The 18769-nt window shown below is 45.2% G+C and overlaps 1 pseudogene; it reads right to left on the reverse strand.

The window, feature by feature from the left end:
• Positions 1 to 549: 549 nt before the first annotated feature.
• LOC136140239 (interferon lambda-3-like) lies at positions 550 to 3236 on the reverse strand (annotated as a pseudogene).
• Positions 3237 to 18769: the final 15533 nt, after the last annotated feature.

Genomic DNA, 18769 nt, shown 5'->3' on the forward strand with positions numbered 1-18769 from the left:
GGGTTTCTGACACATTATAGGATAAAGCATCCTGACTGATATAGATTTCCATCTGTCCTAGGTACATATGGAAAAGAGAGATATACAGTTCATGCAGACAGGGAGAGATATATAAACATGTGCATAAATACACACACACACTTACACACACATGGGCATGAATATGCTGTTATACATCTTCAGTTGGACTCAGGTTCGGGCAGATACTCACTTGGATGCGTATACATACACAGTCACAGAAGTCAGGCACACGCAAATATACGCAACCTGTCATGAATTTCGCCTGCACTACACAGACATCCACACTCAGTCACAGACCCACAGTCATACACACACACACACACACTCACACTCAGAGATTCACTTATCGCAGAAGAGTCCAATTCCTTACTGTTTATTTCTGCATATTATATAAAAGTAGAAAAAGAAACATTTCTTTCAGGTCTTAGTCAGGGCTGCAGGGGTGAGAAGAAATAACTTAAGGCAGGGCTGGGGTTAGTGCATGAATAAGGTCTGGGCTCCCAGATGGGCTGGGGTAGGTCCCAGTGCTCAGACGCACAGGTCTCCTCTGGCAGCACAATTCAGGTCCCAGGTGAGGAGGTGGAAGAGGATGTATGTGACAGAGGCCTTGAGGCCATCTTGAAACTCCCGTGGGAGAGACGCCATTGCCCAGGCGTCAGCCTCCTCCTTACCCAGGGCCCAGGCATCCACCCTCTTCCCGGGTCAGTCACCTTCTTTGGGGCCTCCTGGAGCCGATGCAGCCGGTACTGGAAGTGGCTCCTGGGGCCTGGAGCCTGCTGTGGGCTGAGCCTGGACCTGAGAACAGAGGAAGGTGGTGTGTGAGACAGGGCTTGGGACAGAGGGGCGAGGTCCCATCTGCCCAGAACCCACAGATATGGCCCGGGTGCCCTGAGCGCTCACGCAGGCCTGGAGCTTGGAGTGGATGTGGTGCAGCGTGTGAGGGGTCTGGTCCAGGATGTGATCCAGGGATGAGTTAGCCACTGTCCCCAGGACCCTTCAGTGTCAGAGCCAGCTCCGCCTCCAAGGCAGTGGGGTGCTCCTACACCTGAGGAGAGGTGAGAGAGAACAGGTGAGGTGGAAAGGTGAGGAAGGATAGGCAAGAAGGCCCAGTTAAGTGGGGACAGGTGATGGGACAGGTAAGAGAGAGACAGGAGAGGGGAACACATGAGGAAGGCGGCAGATGAAGGGGATACAGGTGAGGCAGAATGATAAGGGAAAAGAAAAGTGAGGGAACAGGTGAAAAAGTGAAATGGGGAAAATGAAAAGTGACTCATGAAGGAGGTCACAGAGGTCTGAAGAACAGAGAGGGGAACAGGTGAGAAGAGAACAGTTTGGGGAGGTAGGTGAGCGCGGGACAGTTGGCTGCATAGGTGAGAAGCGTGGAGGAAGGAGGAGTGTTTGCTGGGAAAAGATCAGCGGAGGAAGATGACAAGGGACAGAGAGGTGAGAGCGTGGGGAGGGCAGGTGAGAGGGGAAGAGGGAATCAGTGTTGAGAGTAGATGGTGACAAGGTGGGCAGGGCAAGGGGCACAGGCTGGGGACAGAGCCGGGAGAGAAGAGAGAAGTGAGAAGGAACAAGGTAAGAGTGCAGGTGAGAGGGACAGGTGGGGGAGATAGGGAAGTAGGACAGGCAGAGAGATGATAAAAAGGAACCCAGGGGAGGGACAGGGTCAGGGGAGCAGTTGGGGAGGCACAGGGGCCCAGGACAGAGGAGGAGAGACCAGAGAGAGGGAAGCACAGGTGAGTTAAAGGACATCAGGGGCCGCCTGCAAAGCCAGAGGAGCGGGGCCAGGTGAGGGCAGGTGGGCCTGACTCTCCCAACTCACCTGCAGCTGCTTCAGGTCCCGGGTCCTGGGGAAGAGGCGGGAGCTGCAGTTCCAGTCCTTCTCCAAGAGCGACACTTCTCAGAGAGCAAGGGCAGGTTCAACCCACAACGGGAGGGACAGAGGCTAGCAGCAAGGATGAAGGTCTAGCAGGAGGGCTTGAGTTTAATCCACAGCAGAGAGAATAGATGTTAGTCATAGACGAAAAGCTAGCAGGAGGATAGAGGTTAGGCCAACAGTAGTGGGCAGCAGCCTGGCTATGGTAGAAGGGGTAAAGGTTAGCCCACAACTGGGACTTACCAAGGCATCTTTGGCTTTTCTTCTTTTTCTTTTTGGCCGTACCCCGAGGCTTGTGGGATCTTAGTTCCCTGACCAGGGGTCGAACCCGGGCCCGGCAGTGAGAGCCTGGAGCCCTAACCACTGGACTGCCAGGGAATTTCCATCCTTGGCTTTCTTGAAGGCCACCAGCTCGTCTGGCAGCAGAGATTTGAACACGCCAATGTCGAAGCCCTTCCTGGTTGTGGTGGGGACAGGACATGCTCTAGCCAAGCCCAGCCCCATGGTTGTCACCAGAACTAGCGTCAAGTCTGTAGCCATGGCCAAATCGCAAACTGCTTCCCCAGCTGCCTGGCTCTGCTTTTTAGCCAGGCTAAATGCACAACCCTGGCTGAGGGCTTTGACTTTCAAAGGCATGAGTGGATGGGGCCAGCTGCTAAGCCAGGTGAGTTGACAGGTATGGGTGGGACCAGGTGAGCTCAGAGCTATGCCCAGAAGGAAAGAGAAACTGAAATCCCAGGAGGGAGCCTGAGAAGTTCCTGAACCTAGTTTACGAAACCCTGGGATGTTGGGGAGCCCCTGACTGAGGCTGAGGCAGGAAGAGAAATGGGAAGCTGTCACAGCAGGGCAGGGGCTGGGGCGGGGTGTGTGTGGGCGGGGCTGCTGGAGCAGCAGAGAGGGAGCTTCCTCCACCGGTTTAAGCGTGTTCCACGAGCTCATTCATATTAGGCTCCGAACATTCCCGTGAGTAGTTATTTTTATGATCATCCCCCATTTTACCAGTGAAGGAACTAGGGCACAGGAGGGTAAAGTGACTTAACCTGAGATCCCACAGGTGTTTAATGGCAGAGCTGGGGTTTGAATGGAATCCCATGCAATTACTCCCTATTCTGTGTACAGCCAAAGCAGAAGATGGGAACCTCTGGGACTCACAGACGTCCAGCTTTCCTTTCTCTCCCTCTGGGTAGCATGAAAGGCTAGGAAGTTCCTCGTCTGCGGGGCAAGAGCACGTGCTGGGGACTGGAGGGGCTGCCTGGAAAGGAGGCAGTGAGTAGGGCTTCCAGAAGGCAGGCAGAGTCTGGTCGCTTTGCTGTCCATCATCCCCTGCGGCGATCATCACTGTGTAGCGAGAAGGGAACTGCTCTGATGTACAGGCACTTCACATTTTTCATTCCTTTATTTTTTTCTTGGCCCTTAGGTGCAGAAAGATACTAATCATGCTCTTCGGATCATAATATAGACCCACAATTGGCCCATGAAAGACCCTCTAAGGTTTTACCCCCGGCCTCATGCCCAATCCCTATCCCATCCCTCCCCTCCACAGACACCCACTTTAATGTGCTTGATACATAGCTGCGAAGACATATCTTTATACTTTGTGATTTTGTGTGTGTATATGTCTCCAATTTACATAAATGGGATTGGGCTATAAATCTTGTTCTGCTTCTTCCCCCTCTTTTTTTTTTTTTTTTTTTTTTTTGCGGTACGCGGGCCTCTCACCGTTGTGGCCTCTCCCGTCGCGGAGCACAGGCTCCGGACGCGCAGGCTCAGCGGCCATGGCTCATGGGCCCAGCCGCTCTGCGGCATGTGGGATCTTCCCGGACCGGGGCACGAACCCGTGTCCCCTGCATCGGCAGGCGGACTCTCAACCACTGCGCCACCAGGGAAGCCCTTCGCCCTCTTTTTTTTTTTTTTAAACTTAACAGTATGTTTCTGAGGTCTCTGCATGTAGTGGTGTACATCAATCTCTCTGTTTCTTTGTTTTTTTTAAATAAATTTATTTATTTTATGTTTGGCTGCGTTGGGTCTTTGTTGCTGCGCGCCGGCTTTCTCTGGTTGTAGAGAACGGGGGCTACTCTCCACTGCGGTGCGCGGGCTTCTCACTGTGGTGGCTTCTCTTGTTGGGAAGCATGGGCTCTAGGCTCGCAGGCTTCAGTAGTTGCAGCACGCCGGCTTAGTAGTTGTGGCTCGCGGGCTCTAGAGCGCAGGCTCAGTAGTTGTGGCTCATGGGCTTAGTGGCTCCGCGGCATGTGCGATCTTCTCGGACCAGGGCTCGAACTCATGTCCCCTGCATTGGCAAGCGGACTCCCAACGACTGCACCACCAGGGAAGCCTGCAGACTCTCTGTTTCTAACTGCTGTGTTGTATTCCATGGTGTGCCAACAGCACTCCTTCACTTATTTATTCCTCCAGTGACGGACATTTAGGTTGCCTCCAGCTCCCTATCACCATAAGGCTCACACACATCCTCTCTGCGGGAGGATTTCTAGGCTGCTGTAGCCCCAAGCGGGTGCCCCCACCATATCGCTTCAGCTCATTTTCTCTCTCACTTGTACATCTGGTTCCCACACGCGCTGACAGCTTCCCACCTCATGTGCCCGTATCTTTCTGCTTCTCCATCTGAGGTTTTTCTCTTGTGGGCATGCAGAACAGACTGGAAGTGCCAGGATAAATTCCCCCTGGGCAATCTTCAACCAGCGAGGGTCAGGAGTTTGTGACTAAATACTTTTGCTTCCCTTTTCCTCAGTGAGTCAATTCTGAGTTATGTTCTACACGATTTCTCAACTCCTTAGAGGGTCCTGGGTACCAATGAGCTCTAGTTGTTCACAGTGGTCACCCTTTTGGGGCTGGGACTAGGGTGAGGAAACAAGGTGTCTAGGGTGCAAAATTTAAGGAGCCAGCCCCCCTCAGGTTCAGGTAAGCGCCCTAGGTGCCTCACTTGCCTCACTCTAGTCCACGCTCTGCACCATTTATTGGCTTTTCCCCTCTTTCTTTAAAAAAAATTAAAAAAAAAATTGTGGGCTGTGCCTTGCAGCTTGTGGGATCTCAGGCCCCCGACCAGAGACTGAACCCGGGGCCATGGCAGTGACAGCACCAAATCCCAACCACTAGGCCACCAGGGAACTCCCAGCTTTTTTCTCTTTCAGTCCCAATTTTCCCACTCACTTGTATTTCCTGGGGATACCTCCCAGATAAACTACCTATACCCTTTGCTCAGGGCATGCTTTGGGGAGATCCCAAACTAAATCCTGATCCCTATTCAGGAGCAAGATTTCTGAGGCAGGGGGCACACCTGTGCTTATATTGTCTAGTTAAACACCATTCCGTAGAACTTTCTGCAATGATGGAAGGGTTCTATATCTGTAATGTCCAATGCAGGAGTTACTAGCCACATGTGGCTGTTGAGTACTTAAAATGTGGCTAGTGTGTTAGAGGAACTGAATTTTCAATTTCTTTTTTTCCCTTAATTTAAATCTAATTGCTATATGTGGCTGGTGGCTTCCATAATGGGCAGTGCAGTTCTAAATACTCATCTTGTTCTCCCAAATTGTTGCACCTGCTTCACTCCCTTTGGAGGTGCTCGAGAGATCCTGTATCCCTGCAATAGGGTGGCCTCCTCAACACCTAGCTCTGACTTAGATGATGAGGTCCTAGACTTTGACTATGAGCCTGATGCAACATAGATGAGACTTTTGAGGTTGAGGATAGAGGTGAGTGAATTTTGCATGTGGAAGGAATGTAAATATTTCATGGCCAGAAAGCAGACTGTAGTAGTTTCAAAACATGTCTTCAAAAACTTTGACCCTTTCCTTACGGAGAAGTGGGTCTGTCCCCTTCACTTCAATCTGGGTTGACCTTTGTTGGGCTGTGCCCTGCAGGCCTGCAAGCCCTGTACTTGCCCAGCCTCAAGGTCAAAGAAAGAGCCCAGAGTCAGTGACAGAGACATCAATGGTTTAATGGGTGGGGGGATCTTACATTTCTGAAGCAAGGTGTTGGAGTGACACCCCACCGGGTGTGGCAGACAGTGGGCAGGACATGGTGGTAGCAGTATTTGCTACTGGGGTTTGGGAGGGAGGTTACCAGTTAGAGGGGGGAACTGATGTCAGGTTGGTTCACCGGTTACCAGGGAAAACAGCAGAGGAGAACGGCCCCTCACGACCCCTCCGATAAGCTGTCTTGGTGGAGACATTCTGATCTAAAGATTAGAACAATCAGTAGCTGGGGCTGGAGGCAAGTCTGTAGGTGTTTACTGATTAAGCTCTATGATTTAGAGGAAGGGTCAGTCATGTGAGTAGGGTGTAGGTGAAGCAGGGACTGGTCAAGCAGGGGATGTACAGAGAGCAAGAGAACAGCCATCTTGGGTGGCCTTATCATACAACCTAGTGGCTCACTTGTAACCATAGCTGCTGCATGACCTCTGGGTCTAAGTCAGAAAAGACTTAGGTAGCTTCTGTGTGGTTCTCTCTCTCTCTCTCTCTCTTTTTTTTTTGCCATGCCGCAGGGCATGTGGGATCTTAATTCTCCAACCAGGGATCAAACCCATGCCCCCTGCAGTGGAAACGCAGAGTCTTAACCACTGGACCGCCAGGGAAGTCCCTGCATGTTTCTCTTGAGAATCTCTCTCTGGGGAAGGCCAGCTGCCATGTGAAAAGGATGAATAACCCGAGACCACCATGCTCCCACCCTCACTCAGCATCAACTACCAGCCATGTGAATGAGACATCTTGGACACCCAGCCCAGCTCTCAGAACCCCCAGACCATGGTTGGGACTCTATCATCTCTAATCCCCACCCCACCGAGGACTCTACCCAGCCACTTTTACTCTACTGCTCCCAGGCCTCTGTGGCCCAGAGAACAAAATAATTATATAGGCACACATACATTCATACATATACAATCTCCCCTTTTATACACACACACATATATATACATACATTCATACATACATACATACATATCTGGTTACAATTACTATGAAACAAATTATCCAAAACTCCAAAAAATGTGATTCAGCCACTGTACAAGGTGACCAGCACTGGGAATGTATAAAAAGAGCTCTGATTATTGCTCTGGCAGTAACATTTTAAGAAAGGAATTAGAGCCTCATATTATAATCCTCCAAATATCCAGGATACAAAAGAAAGTAGTTCATTATATTTGATATCTCAAGAATCAGGAAAATCTTAAACAGAACGGGAAAAGCCAATAAGTAGATACCAACACCAAGATGATGCAGATATTAGAATTATTTGACAAGAATTTTAAAGTAACTTGTAAAAATGCTTCAAGGAGAAATCATGAACACTCTTGAAACAAATTAAAAAATAGAAAGTCTCAGCAAAGAAATAGAAGACATAAAGAACTGAATGGAGGAATTTCCCTGGTGGTGCAGTGGTTAAGAATCTGCCTGCCAATGCAGGGGACACGGGTTTGAGCCCTGGTCCGGGAAGATCCCACATGCCGCGGAGCAACTAAGCCTGTGCACCACAACTACTGAGCCTGCGCTCTAGAGCCCGTGAGCCACAACCACTGAGCCTGTGTGCCACAACTACTGAAGCCCGTGTGCCTAGAGCCCGTGTTCCACAACAAGAGAAGCCATTGCAACGAGAAGCCCACACACTGCAATGAAGAGTAGCTCCCACTCGCCGAAACTAGAGAAAGCCCTTGCGCAGCAACGACGACCCAACGCAGCCAAAAATAAATAAATAAAATTAAAAAATAAATTTAAAAAAGTAAATGGATGGAAAAAGATATAACCATCAATAGAAAGCTGGAGTGCCAATAGAAATACTAGATAAAGTAGGCATTAGGAAATTATCAGAGACAGAGAAGGACATTACATAATGATAATAGGGTCAATGTACCAAGGAGACAAAACAATCTTAAAAGTGTATACACCGGGGCTTCCCTGGTGGCGCAGTGGTTGAGAGTCTGCCTGCCGATGCAGGGGACACAGGTTCGTGCCCCATTCCGGGAAGATCCCACATGCCACGGAACGGCTGAGCCCATGAGCCATGGCCGCTGAGCCTGCGCGTCCAGAGCCTGTGCTCCGCAATGGGAGAGGCCACAACAGTGAGAGGCCTGCGTACCGCAAAAAAAAAAAAAAAAAAAAAAGTGTATACACCAAATAACAGAGCTTCAAAGTACAGAGCTTAAGCAAAACTCAACAGAATAGAAAGGGGAAATAGAAAAATGCACAGTTACAGTTGGGTACTTCAATGTCTCTCTCTCAGAATGACTAGACACAAAAATCAGCAAGGATATCGTAGACTGAACAGTACCATCCACCAACAGGATCTAATTGACATTCGTAGGACATTCCACCCAACAACTGTAGAATATATATTCTTTTAAAGGGCACATGGAACATTAAACAAGATAGACCATCTCCCAGGTTATAAAACCAACCTCAACAAATTTAAAAGAATTAAAATCATGTAGAATATATTCTCTGGGTACAATGGAATCAAACTGGAAATCAATACAGAAAGCAGGACATTTTTCAAACACTTGGAAATGAAACAATGCGCTCCTGAACAATCCATGGGTCAAAGAAGAAATCTCAAGGCAAATAAAAAATACACTGAACTGAATGAAAATGAAAATACACCATATAAAAATATGTGAGATACAGCTAATGCAGTGCGTAGAGTGAAATTTGTAGCCTTAAATGCTTATATTTGAAAAATATTTTCTCAAATCAACAATCTAAGCATCCTCAAGAAGTTAAAGAAGAGAAAAATAAACCCAAGCAAACAGAAGGAAATAAATAAGAAAGATAAGAACAGAAGTTAATAAAATAACCAGAAAAACAGTAAGGACAATCAATAAAACAAGAAGCTGTTTCTTTGAAAATATTGTAAAACTGATAAACTTTTAGCAAGACTGAAGAATAAAAAGAGAAGACACAAATGACCACTATCGTGAATGAAAGGAGGTATCACTATTGACCTCATAGACATTAAAATAGAAATAAGGGAATACTACAAGCAATTCTATGCATATACTATGCATATACATTCAACAACTTAGACAAAACTACCAAAAACATATACATTCAACAACTTAGACAAAACTACCACAAACTACCAAAGCTCACGTAAGATGAAATAGGCAATATAAATAATCTTATTAACTATTGAAGAAATTTAATCTGTAATTAAAAGGCTTCCAAGAAAGAAATCACCAGGCCCAGATGGTTTAACTGTAGAATTCTACCAAATATTAATGTAAGGAAGAATTAACACGAATTCTTCACAAACTCTTCCAGAAAATTAAAGAGGATACAACACTTTCCAATTCATTTTATGAGGCCAGCATTGCATTTCATTCCAAAGCCAGATAAAGACATAACAAAAATAGAGAAAAAAAGAAAGAAAAGGGAACTGAAGATCAGTATTCCTCATAAACATAGACCAAAAAAATACACCTAAAACTTTAGCAAATTTTATCCAGCAATAAAAATACATGTAAAAAGTCAGTACATACCCAGAAGAATTGAAAACAGGAACTCAAAAAGTACTTGTATGCCTATGTTCATAGCAGCATTATTCAAAATAGTCGAAGGTGGAAACAAGCCAAGTGTCCATGAACAGATGAATGGATAAACAAAATGTGGTATATACATATAATGGAATGTTATTCAGCCATAAAAAGGAATGAAATTCTGATGCATGCAACAATACGGATGAACCTTGAAAACATTATGCTAAATGAAATAAGACAGACATAAAAGGACAAATATTCTGTGGTTCTACTTATAGGAAATATCTAGGATAGGCAAGTTCATAGATACAGAAAATAGTTTAGCAGTTACCCAGGTCTGGGAGCATGGGAGACAGAGGAGTTATTACTTAATGTGTACAGAGTTTCTGTTTGGGGTGTTGAAAAAGTTTTGGAAACAGATAGTGGTGATGGTTTCACTAATGCCACTGAATTGTACCCTTAAAAATTGTTTAAATGGCAGAATTCCCTGGCGGTCCCGTGGTTAGGACTCCACGCTTCCACTGCAGGTGGCCTGGGTTCTATCACTGGTTGCAAAAGTAGGATCCCACAAGCCATGTGGCACAGCCAATACAAACAAACAAACAACAACAACAACAAAAACCCACAGAAAACTAAAAACAAAAAAATACCAAAGATAAAAAGTGGCTAGGGCTTCCCTGGTGGCCCAGTGGTTGAGAGTCTGACTGCCGATGCAGGGAACACGGGTTTGAGCCCTGGTCTGGGAAGATCCCACATGCCGCGGAGCAACTAGACCCGTGAGTCACAACTACTGAGCCTGCGCGTCTGGAGCCTGTGCTCCACAAGAAGAGAGGCCACGATAGTGAGAGGCCTGCGCACCGCGATGAAGAGTGGCCCCCGCTTGCCGTAACTGGAGAAAGCCCTTGCACAGAAACGAAGACCCAACACAGCCAAAAATAAATTAATAAATAATTAAAAATGAATATCTAAAAAAAAAAAGGCTAAAGTGGCAAATTTTACTATATGTATATTTTTTTACTATAATTAAGGGGGAAAAAGGTAACCTTACGGGAAGAATGGAAGTCCAAAGTGAATAAAGATGTTTTATATTTTTTAAAAACATCATACACAATGACCAAGCAGAGATTTATTCCATGAATGCAGGTTCAATATTTGAAAATCTATCAATGGAATCCACCATATTAACAGACTAAAGAAAAAAATCATACTATCGTAAAAGCTTTTACACAGCAAAGGAAACCATTGACAAAATGAAAAGACAACCTACTGAATGGTAGAAAATATTTGCAAATGATATGACCTATAAGGGATTGATATGCAGCATACATAAATAGCTCATACACTCAACATAAAAAAAAAAAAACCAAACAATCCAACTAAAAAATTGGCAGAAGAACTGAATAGACATTTTTCCAAAGAGGAATTGCAGATAACCAACAGGTACATGAAAAGGTGCTCAACATCCCTAATCATCAGGGAAATGCAAATCAAAACCATAATGAGATGTCACCTCACACCTGTCAGAATGGCTATCAACGAAAAGACCACAAATAACTAACGTTGGCAAGGATGTGGAGAAAAGGGAATCCTTCTACACTGTTGGTGGGAATGTAGTTTGGTGCAGCCACTGTGAAAAACAGTAGGGAGGTTTCTCAAGAGACTAAAAATAGAATTATCATATGACCTGGCAACTCCACTCCTGGGTATATATCCAAAAAACCCCAAAACACTAATTTGAAAAGATACATGCACCCCAATGTTCACAGCAGCCTTATTTATAATTGCCAAGATATGGAAGCAAACCAAGTTTCCATCAACAGATGAATGGATGATGAAGATGTGATTGATACACACACACACACACACACACACACACACACACACACACAATGGGATACTACTCAGTCATAAAAAATAATGAAAATTTGCCATTTGAAGCAGCATGGTTGGACTTGGAGGGCATTATGCTAAGTGAAATAAGTCAGAGAAAGAAAAATACTGATGATATCACTTATATATGGAATCTAAAAAATACAACAAACTAGTGAATATAACAAAAAAGAAGCAGACTCACAGATATAGAGAACAAACTAGTGGTTACCAGTGGTGGGGCAAGGGGCAATACTGGGGAGGGGGAGGGGGAGTGGGAGGTACAAACTATTGGGTGTAAGACAGGCTCAAGGACGTATGGTACAACACAGGGAATATAGCCAATATTTTGTAATAACTGTAAACAGAAAGTAACCTTTAAAGTTGTATAAAAATTTAAAACATTAAAGAAAATCACGTGATCATATCAGTCAATGCAGAAAAGGCATTCGACAAAGTCTAAGGTCCATTCCTGATTAACAACTCTCAGCAACCAAGGAATAGAAGGAAATTTTTTGACTTGATAAAGAGAATCAGTGAAAAACATTCAGGTAATCTCATAATGGTGAAATACTGAATGCTTTTCACACTAAAATCAGGAACGAGGTAAGGATGCCGACTCTCACCATTCTTGTTGTTTCTATTGTGGTAAAGTACACATAATATAAAATTTACCATCTTAACCATTTTTAAGTGCACAGTTCAGTAGCATTAAGTACATTCACATTGTTGTGCTATCATCACTGCCATCCACCCACAGAACTCTTTTCACCTTGCAAAACTGAAACTCTGTACTAAACTAATAAACAATAACTCCCCATTCTCCTTTACTCCTTGCCCCTGGCAACCACATTCTACTTTCTCTCTCTATGGATTTGACTACTCTGGGGCACCTCATATAAGTGGAATCATACAGTATTTGTGCTTCTGTGACTGTCTTATTTCACTAGCATAATGTCCTCAAGGTTCATCCATGTTGATATGTGTCAGAATTTCCTTCAGTTTTAAGGCTGAGTAATACATACAATCCATCATATGTATATATCACATTTTGTTTATCCAGTCATCTGGCAATGGACACTTGGGTTGCTTCCATCTTTTGGCTATTGTATATAAGGCTATTATGAACATGGGTGTACAAATACCTGTTTGAGTTCCTGCTTTCAATTCTTTTGGGTATACACCCAGAAGTGGAATTGTTGGATGGTATGGCATTTACAATTTCTTTTAGGAACTGCCATACTACTTGCCAGAGTGGTGGCACCATTTTACATTCCCACCAACAGTGCATAAGGGTTCCAATTTCTCCACATCCTTACCATCAGTTGTTATTATTATCTTTTTAGTAACAGCCATCCTAATGAGTGAGAAGTCTCACCACTCTTATTTAACACAGTGCTGGAGATCCTAGGCAGTACAATATGGAGAAAGAAAGAAAGAAAGGAAGGAAGGAAGGAAGGAAGGAAGAAAGAAAGGAAGGAAGAAAGGAAGGAAGGAAGAAAGGAAGAAAAGAAGGAAGGGAGGGAGGGAGGAAGGAAGGAAGAAGGAAGAAAGAAAGAGAGAAAGAAAGAGAGAGAAAAAGAAAGAAAGAAACAAAGAAAGAAAGGGAGAGAGAAAGAAAGGAAGAAAGGAAGGAAGGAAGGAAGGAAGAAAAGAGAAAGAAATAAAGGAAGATTGGAAGGGAAGAAATAAAACTCTGTTTGTAGATGACATGAATGTGTATGTATAGAGACACCAGGAAAATACAAAAACTCCTAGAACTAATAAGTGAGTTTAGCAAGAATAAGGTACAAGGTAAACACACAAAATGAATTATGTTTCTTTATACCAGCAGTAAACAATTGAAAATCAAAATTAAAAATAGGATACCTCTTACAATTGCTAAAAAAACCCCACTGAGATATAAGTAAACAAAATATGGATAGAATCTTAAAAGTTACAAAATTCTGATGAAATGTTACTGAGTGCAAGCTCACATGGCTTGCTGCACAGCAGGCCAATAAATCGGGAGATGAGTTGGGGCAAGGAATAGGGGCTTTATTCGGAAAGCCAGCAGACTGAGACCGTGGTGGACTCATGTCCCAAAGAACCATCTTACCTGAGTTAGAATTCAGGCTCCTTTCATGCTAAAAAGGGAGGGGGTGTGGTTCGTCGTTGCAAGCTTCTTGGTGGGGAAATCCTTTGTTCTCGCAGCTATTCACTGTAAGGTTGGTTGCAATGTTCCTATAAACCTCCAACAAGACAAATGTTATTCTCTATCCTGAAACTTTTTATCTCTATATGAATGGAAAAGTGTTATATATTTAAAGGTCAGATGGGCTATCATGTATATTTCAGGCTATAGGCAACATTCTTTTACAAAAGTGCAGAGCCAGAATTACTAAGCAGAGGCAACAGAGCACAAAGGGTTAGAGCTAAAGGAATAGGTCGGATATGGAATCAGGTTTGTTCTTCTCTTTTTACAGAAAGGCATCAAAGGAGAAATAAATAAAGGTAGAGACATACAGTGAACAGGAATGCTCAATGTAGTAAAGATGTCAGTTCTTCCCAAACTGATTTGTAATTCAATGCAACTCCTATCAAAATGCCAACCAGATTTTTTTTAGTATATATACACAAGCTTATCTTAAAATTTATATTTACATGGATTATTATATTTAAATTTATATGGGAAAGAAAAAGAACCAGAACAGTGAAAACAATATTAAAAAAGAAAAAAAAATGTTAGAGGAATCACACTACCTGATCTCAAGACTTATTAGATAGTGACAGTAATCAAGACAGTGTGGTACTGGGGGAAGCATAGACACATTCATCAATGGACCAGAGTAGAGAACCTAAAAATGGGGCCACATAAGTGTGCCCAAATGAATTTTGACAAAAATTGAAAAACAATTCAAAACGAAAGGATAGTCTTTTTTTTTTTTTTTTTTTTTTAGCAGTACACGGGCCTCCCAATGCTGTGGCCTCTCCCGTTGCGGAGCACAGGCTCCGGACGCGCAGGCTCAGCGGCCATGGCTCACGGGCCCAGCTGCTCCGCGGCATGTGGGATCCTCCCGGACCGGGGCACGGACCCGTGTCCCCTGCATCGGCAGGCGGACTCTCAACCACTGCGCCACCAGGGAAGCCCAAGGATAGTCTTTTTAACAAATGGTGCTGGAACAACTGGACATTCGTAGGCAAAAATATGAACCTTGACCTAAACTTCACACCTTATACACAAATTAACTCAAAACAGGTCATAGATCTTCATGTAAAATGTAAAACTGTAAACTTTTAGAAGAGAACATAGGAGAGCATCTTCATGACCTGGGATTAGGCAGAGTTCTTAGACTTGACACCAAAAGCACGATCCTTTAGAAAAACAAAAAGGATCAATTGGACGTCATCAAAATTAAAAACTTTTACTCTGTGAAAGGCTCATTTAAAAGGATGAGAAAATAAGTAGCTGACTGGAAGAAAATATTTGCAAACCACATATCTGACAAGGACTAGTATCTAGAATATATTTTAAAAACCTCAGAAGTCATCAGTTTTAAAAAGTCAAAAAATCCAATTAGAAAATGGGCGGAAAACATTGACATTTCACCAAACGGTATATTCAGGTGGCAAATGAACACAAGAAAAGATGTCAGCATCACTTGCTGTTAGGAAAATGCAAATTGAAATTATGCAAATTGAAATCATGATTGAATGATGAATCATCATTCACTACACACCTACTAGCCTGGCTAATAATAATAATAATAATACTGATAGGACCAAATGCTGGTGAGCGTTAGAAGAAACTGGAACTCTCATACATTGCTAATGGGAATGTAAAATGGCACAGCCATTCTAGAAAACAGTTGGAGATTTCTTAAAAAGTAAAGCATACACTTACACTGCATGACTCAGTAGTCACGCTCCTGGGCATTTATCCTAGAGAAATAAAAATTCGTGTTCACACAAAAATCAGATATGAATATTCATAGCAGCTCCAATAGCCCATTAAACTATTTAATACTAGCTAAACTGGTTAATATTATTAGTTTGTAGTAGCCCCAAACTGGAAACAATCTGTATGTCCTTCAACGGCTGAGTGGTTAATATACCTTTGTTGTCACATCCATGCAATGGAAGAGTACTCAGCGACAAAAAGGAAGGAACTAGTGATACACAAATTGGATGAATTTTAAGGGCACTGTGCTGAAAGAAAAAAAGCCAGTCTCAAAAGGTTACATGCTATAGGACTCCATTTATATAATATTCTTGAAATGACAAATTATAGAGATAGAGAACAGACTAGTAGTTGTCAAGGGTAACAGAAGAGGAGGGAAGGTATGACTGTATAAACGGGTGGCGCTTGGGCATTCCTTCTGTGGCGAGAAGATAATTCTGTATTTTGATTGTGGTACCTATACACGTGATAAAATGTCACCGAATTATACACAAAAGTCCAAAAACAAACAAATAAACAAAAGAGTGCGTTGGAAAGCTGGGGAAGTCCCAGTCCCAGTAAGGTCTGTGGTCTAGTTAATTGCATTGTGACAATGTCAATTTCCTAATTTTGAGACAGTGCTATAGTTATGTAATAATGGATACAGGGAGCTTCTCTGTAGTATTTTTGCAACTTCTTGTAAGTCTACGGTATTGTAAAATTTTAGAAATTTTTATTTTTTTATGTACTGTGCAGTAAATGTACTAAAAGAAAAAAATGATTCCATGCGCATTTTTCCCTTCAGCTTATACTCCTTTTCCCCTTTCTTTCTTACCTCCCTTTCTGCCCCTCTCTGCCCTACTCCAATCGCCTTAGATAACCATTGTTAACTCATAGCTTTTCCTATACACTTACATCAAATGCAGATTCATGCACACATTCTCGTTTTGGTTTTACGAAAGTGGCATCAGTCATATGTTTTTCTGCAATATGCTTTTCTCATTTTGCAGTGCTCCTGGAACTGGCCAGCGTTTTCCTGGGTGGTCGGGGTAGGTCTGGGGGAAGGAGTAAAGGGGAGGCACGAGTTCCCAGGTGGGGGTGGGAGGGGCTGAGTCAGGGGACTCTGATTGGGGTCTCAGCCCCCTCTCACTGCGCATCACTCCCGCGGTGCCTGCCAGGCCACCTTGAAATCTCTGGTGCGTCTCTCAGGAGCCCCACAGCAGGTGTGGAGGGGACCCAAGGGGCAAACACGGGGGGCGCGTTTTCAAGGGCAGAGGCTGGGAGACGGCAGAAAGGGGCACTTCGGTTCCGCTGGGGGTAGAGGAGGTGGACTGGCTCCACCGGCTTGCCCTGCAGAACGTTGGATGCCACCCCGAGGTTGCAACTCCAGGGAACCTCCATCTCCTACACAACCTTTTCTGCACGCTCCTCCCTACCTCTTGCCTATCCCTCCTGCGCAGGTCTGAATAGTTCCCCGGCCCCTACATTCCTCCCCAGCCCTGAGGTCCACAGCCCTGCCCAACCCTGCCCAGGGTGCCCAGAATCCCTGAGAGCCTTTGGGGCGCCCTGGGTGGGAAACAGGAAGCCCTTGCTAGCAAAAAGGATACAGAAGAGGAGACAAGTGGGGAATAAGCGAAGGGGGAATGATGAAAAACACAGAGGCAGAGGGTTAAAGGTGAAGGGGGAGGTCTGTGAGGAGTGTCTGAGAGGGGACAGGTGGGCAAGGCAGGCGAGGGAAGCCACAACTGGATTAGAACAGTTGAGAAGGTTGAGTGAAGGGGGCAGGGAGTTGGGACAGTGAGAGAGTTGAAGGGAAGTTAGGAGAGGGAGAAAGGTGAGGGGAGACAGGTTATAGAGGCTGGGGTGGAGAGCCGGATGAAAAGGCCAGGTGAGGCGGCCAGGTGAGGCAGGAGAGTTAAAACGCCCATTGGACTCTCCTCCTCTCTGACTTTCTTCTTGCCTGTGCCCTCCACCTGTGCCACTCAAATGCGTCTCCTCACCTCTCTCTCTTCAGCCTGACTTTGTGGGTCTCCTTCTCACCGATCACCTGTCCCCCTTCACCTGACCCCACTGTCCTGCTCAGCTTTGCCCCTCACATGTACCCATCTTTAAGCTCCCCCAGCTCCTCGCTTGCTACAGCAGGTCCCAGCTTTCAGGTCCTCTGGAGGGGCAGGAGCCATGCCCACCGAGTCCCTAAGGATTCTCTCATCATATCTTAATGAGCCCCCAGTGTGTGCCCTAGGTGATCAAATGTTTACTGCCTTGGTCCCTCAGAGAGGAGTGGGTCTGAGGACGGCGGCAGGGCGGGAGGGGGTCTCAGCCCAGAGCACGAGGGATGGGGGAATAGACCTCAATAGTAAGAGCTACCACTGTTATCTCCCAACGAAGGAGAGTGTGAGTCCACAGACGACCTGAGGGAGCAGTGCCAGGAGTGAGAGCACCAGAGGCGAGCCTTTAGCAGGACAAGTGGGAAATCGTAAACCACAGTGGTGACATTTGAATGCTTACCCTATACTAGGCAGTGTTCTAAATATGTCACTTGTGTTGTCCCCCTTAATCCTCAGAATAGTCTTAGGACCTAACTCAGACATATTATTTCTATTTCCCATTTTCCACATGAGGGAACTGAGGCCCAGAGAAGTAACGTAATCTGCCCTAGGCTACACAGTTTATAGGTGGTGGAGTCAGATTCAATCCCAGGTCTGCCTGACTTGAGAGCTTCTTCTTTTTTTTTTTTTTTGCGGTACGCGGGCCTCTCACTGCTGTGGCCTCTCCCGTTGCGGAGCACAGGTTCCGGACGCGCAGGCTCAGCGGCCATGGCTCACGGGCCCAGCCGCTCCGCGGCATGTGGGATCTTCCCGGACCGGGGCACGAACCCGTGTCCCCTGCATCGGCAGGCGGACCCTCAACCACTGCGCCACCACGGAAGCCCATGAGAGCTTCTTAACACTCATGGGAGAGGCTCACAAAGGTGGCGGCCTCTGCTCTCTTGGATGCCTGCCGACTAGAACCTCAGAATACAGCAGTGTCTCCCAAGTGTGTGCCCCCAAGGGTGCCACTTGGACAGGGCTGGACCTGTGGCCCTACCTGTTGGATGGACAGGCTGAAGGGACAAGGACATGGCAGGGAGAGGGGAGTCATGGCCGGGGCATGGATTGGACAGATGGATAGATGGATGGGCATTGATCAGGGGAGGGAGGTCTGCCTCACCTAGCTTTGCCTCTAACTTCTGGCTGTGGAAAGTGTTGGTACTTCTTCTCTGTGGGTGTATTTCTCCTGGAGTCTCTGTCTCCCCCGTTGCGTGAGTCTGGGGTTCAGCTTTTAATTTCTTGGGTCTCAGTCTCTGGCACTTTGCTGCTGTCTGTTTTCTGGCTCTAGCCTCTATCTTGGTGTCTGCATCTCTATTTCAGTCTGTTTTCGTATTTTATCAATATTTCCGTGGCTCTATTTGGTGCATATCCTATGCTAGGCACTGTTATACTTATGTTAACTCATTTAATCCTGACTATGCCCTGATGAGATAGGTATTATTATTATCCCCATTTTACAGACGAGAAAACTGAGACCTTAAGAAGCCACTTCCAAACCTCATAGT

This window comes from Phocoena phocoena, chromosome 20, assembly GCF_963924675.1.
Source record: "Phocoena phocoena chromosome 20, mPhoPho1.1, whole genome shotgun sequence".
NCBI classification, from domain to species: domain Eukaryota; kingdom Metazoa; phylum Chordata; class Mammalia; order Artiodactyla; family Phocoenidae; genus Phocoena; species Phocoena phocoena.